At 51.9% G+C, this 3,807-nt stretch overlaps 1 protein-coding gene across 1 annotated transcript in view; it reads right to left on the reverse strand.

Moving 5' to 3' along the window:
* epha3 (eph receptor A3) overlaps positions 1–3,807 on the reverse strand; it is a 980,965-nt gene that overhangs the window by 7,465 nt on the left and 969,693 nt on the right. The window lies entirely within an intron of this gene.

Genomic DNA, 3,807 nt, shown 5'->3' on the forward strand with positions numbered 1-3,807 from the left:
GGTGTAGAGATACTAACTAGTTTTAACACCTTGGTGGTGAGTGCTAAGCAGCCTCTGGGTACGTCCTCTGCTGCAAGACTCATGGACAGTGCCGCAGTCAACACTTACACACCAGGTTGCTGTTGGACCAAATGTTTGCGGGCGGCCAGGTCTCTGTTGGACGCACAGCACACACATATGTAACAGGTCTCCTTCATGCCGACTGCCCCAATTGCTGCGCGCCATGCCCACGCAACTGAGATATCACTGTAAATTTGGTTGCCATCATGCGTCTAATAAAAGAGAGGTGGCATCAAGAGAGAGAATACGAGAGAGAGATCGCAGAGGCTTTTCATTTGTGCATGTTATCTTTTGTGTTTTGAGTTTATTAATTGAAAATCAACTATAAACTATAAAGAAAAGGAAAGAAATTAGAACAATTGTTACTCGCCTTCTCACCCTCAAGGAATGGTTACTACGGCGTCTTTTTCCATGTTACTCCAGCCAAAACAATCATTAGACAGGTCTGCCTGAAATCACAGCACACTGAGCCACCACATAAGGTATCAGTATCCAGATCCCCAGAACCATGCCCGCCATTGCCCATCCTGGTGTGTTCGGTTGATGGGTACACCGGACTTATAGCCCACATCAAGCCCCACACCAATGCCCAACACAGGGCTAGCCACACAGCCCAACACAGGCTTAGCCCACACCAATCCGGAACCAATTTGGCCCTGACCACTAGACGAGCCTAGCCCAACACACAGGCTAGCCACACCCAAGCCAACACCGAGGCTAGGCCCACACCAGCCCACACAGGCTGCCGCACGCACCATCCCAACACAAGGCTAGCTCCACAACCAATCTGCAAAATATGGCACCAGCACCAGCACAACACCTAAGCTACCCAACAAAACCAGAAAAAAAACCCGAGATCGATATAGTGCAATGCAACCCCCACACAGGCCTAGCCACACGATCTTAGCCAGACACAGCTAGCCCACCAGCCCAAACACAGGCTAGCCCAACACCAATCCCAACGATTGCCGGCCAGCGCACACCACCCAACACAGGCTAGCCCACACGCAGCCCAACACAGGCTAGCCCAACCTACCCACCCAACACAGAATAGCCCACACCAATCCAACATGGGCCAGCCCACATCTCAGCACAAACAGGGGCTAGCCACCACCAGCCACAACACAGGCTAGCCCACATTCAAGGCCCAAACACAGGCTAGCCCATCTACCAGCCCAAACGATGTGTCTAGCCCACAACCAGACACAACCACAAGGTTGGCACCAGCACCAGCCCAATCACAGGCGCCCACCCCAATCGACAACGATGGCCCACGCCACCAAGCACCGTAGCCCAAACATGGCTAGCCCCACAGCCCAAAATCCAACCGCGGTCTCTGGTGGACGTAGCCATGTCAGACAGGTACTTTCCTGCCCGACGCAAGTGCCACGCAGCATGCCCACCAACTGATCACTGTAAATTGGCCATTCATGCGTTCAATACCAGGTCCAAACGCGGGCTAGCCCCAGACCAGTCCATACGCGGGCTAGCCCCAGACTATCCCAACGCGGGCTTACGGCCACACAGTCCCATGCAGGCAAAGCCCACACCAGTCCGAGCGCGGGCTAGCCCAGAACCAGTCCCACGCGGGCTAGCCCAGAACTAGTCCAACGCGGGGCCTAGCCCACAACTCAGTCCACACGCGGGCTGGCCACACCAGTGCCCAACGCAGGCAAGCCCACACCAGCCCAACGCAGGCTAGCCCCCAACAGCCAATGGCCGGCTAGCCCCACCAGTCCAACGCGGCCTAGCCCACACCAGTCCCAACGCGGGCTAGCACAGACCAGTCCCAACGCCGGGCTAGCCCAGACTAGTCCCAACGCGGGCTGAGCCCATCCCAGTCCAACGTTACGCGGGCTAGGCCACACCAGTCCAACGCAGGCAAGCCCACACCAGCCCAACGCAGGCTAGCCCACACCAGCCCAACGCAGGCTAGCCCACACCAAGCCCAGCTATTTCACAATATAGAGGCGATGGCTCATTAACATATGTGGGGGCATGGCTTGCAAATACCCCAATTCATGTTGTTAAGTTAAAAAAGAAATCAAGATAAAAATTGCTGACAGCATTCAAAACAACGAGGGCTCAGAACTTTAAAGCCAATTATCTCGTAATCATATTTTTTCAGATAGAACCTTACATTTCGAAGTTCACAAGGTATTTTGGTGAAATCGTTACTGAGAGTGTCGTTCCAGTTTAAGTGTTCCGTTGTGTGACATCAACAAATGAATGATATTGTACACTGCCAATGACGAAGTCTGTAACAACTTTATTGTTTTTCTGAAATTACATACCTGGAAGGCAAACCAACAGGGTGGGCTTATCTCGGGTGAAGTGCGGGCTGCCCTACGGGCCACCTGCTTTGTAAAGCTGATGAGCAAAGGTTCATTGGTCCAATGTGGGCAGCTTACCTACATAGGTCCAATATTTGAATCCGCATTAGGCCCACATCGTGACAATGTGGGCATGTTTGTTGGGAAAAGATGGGCTTATTTCAGGCAAAGTGAGGGCTGCCCTCACCAGATATGGGCTGCCCGCACTGGGCCAATGCCTTGGGGACCAATGTGGAGCCGAAGAGCAAAGACACATCGGCCAAATATAGGCAGCCTAAGTGGGGCAAATATTTTTTCCCCCATAGGGTACACATTGTGCCAATGGGGACATGTTTGCTGGAATATGTTAGAGATTAGGCTAACAAGCCTGCACACCCAGTAGGTCTCCAGGACCGGAGTTGGAGAACCTTGCTCTACAGTAATACTACTATAATCCCAAGCAGAAGTTATCTTCTGCATACTGGGTAGATCACCATTTTTTAGAAGAGCGTAAGGAAGAGTTTCCCTGTGTTTCATTAATCCTGTTTGCTGAAGGACTCAGAGTGGCGTCACTTTCTCCATACAGTGGTTAATAAGAGATTAACTAGAGGATAGAATAGATACTTTATTCTCAATTTTTGTGTTATATGGAGTTTTGTCCCAATCCCCACAGACACTCAAAAGCTGAGAGGCACAGGGTCAGCCATGGTACAGCACCATTGGAGCAGATTGGGGTTTAAGGGGTTTAAATGCAAGGGTTGGTACTCTCTCTAGCCTTTAGGCTACCTGCTGGCCCCATTTGCATTAGCACGCTGTTTCACAGTCAGAGTCTATGGGCCTGGGGAGAGATTAGCGTCAGCCTTTAGCATTAGCATGCTGTTCCCGGTCAGAGTCTATGGGCCTGGGGAAAGATTAGCAGCCGTGCAGCCTTTAGCATTAGCATGCTGTCCCGGGTCGGAGTCCTATGCGGCCTGGGGAAGAGACTTAGCGTCAGCCTTTAGCATTAGCAGCTGTTTCCCGGTCAGAGTCCTATTGGCCTGCGGAAAGATTAAGCGTCAGCCTTTAGCATAGCCATGCTGTTCCCGGTCAGCAGTCTATGGCGCTGGAAAGATTAGCGGTCAGCCTTAGCATTAGCATGCTGTTCCCGTCAGAGTCTATGCGGCCTGGGAAAGATTACGTCAAGCCTTAGCCATTTTAGCATGCTGTTCCCGGTTCAGAGTCGTATGGCCTGGGAGAGAGATTAGCATTTCCCTTTAGCATTAGCCATGCTTTCCCGGTCAGAGTCAGGGCCTGGGGGAGATTAGCAATATTCCCTTTTAGCATTCTGCATGCTGTTCCCGCGTCAGAGTCTATGGGCCTGGAGAGATTTAGCCTAGCATGCTGGTTCACTGTGAGGGTTCATAGGTGACCTAGGAGACAATACAATCAGTGGCAG

Source organism: Salvelinus sp. IW2-2015, linkage group LG2 (genome assembly GCF_002910315.2).
Source record: "Salvelinus sp. IW2-2015 linkage group LG2, ASM291031v2, whole genome shotgun sequence".
Classification (NCBI taxonomy): domain Eukaryota; kingdom Metazoa; phylum Chordata; class Actinopteri; order Salmoniformes; family Salmonidae; genus Salvelinus; species Salvelinus sp. IW2-2015.